We start from the raw sequence: 416 nt of genomic DNA on the forward strand, positions 1-416 counted from the left end.
TCAAATTTTGTAAAGATGAATAAGTGGGCTTATAGAAGAAAGACGCTATAAATATTCCGAAATAAGCTATAGTCACAGAAAAAGTTGCATTTTTAACAAATTCATACCAATTTTCAGAATCTTTTGAACTTTCATGTAACAAGTTTATAGACGGAGTTAACCATTTGTCTAATATATTCAAATCAATTGCTTCTTGATTGAATTGAGTGAACGGGCTTCCTATGATTCCAACAAACAAAGTAAATAGGGATAACACAAACATCGGAAATAGCATAGTATTATCTGATTCATAGGGATAATAAAAAGTATTTTTAGTACTAAAATGGGGGACTACTAACAAACGGGCGCATAATTTTTGTTACATTACTATTAATTTGAGATGTTTTTTTTTTTATCCAAAAAGAAGACCTTTCATT

This window comes from Cucumis melo, unplaced genomic scaffold, assembly GCF_025177605.1.
Source record: "Cucumis melo cultivar AY unplaced genomic scaffold, USDA_Cmelo_AY_1.0 utg001080l, whole genome shotgun sequence".
Classification (NCBI taxonomy): Eukaryota; Viridiplantae; Streptophyta; class Magnoliopsida; order Cucurbitales; family Cucurbitaceae; genus Cucumis; species Cucumis melo.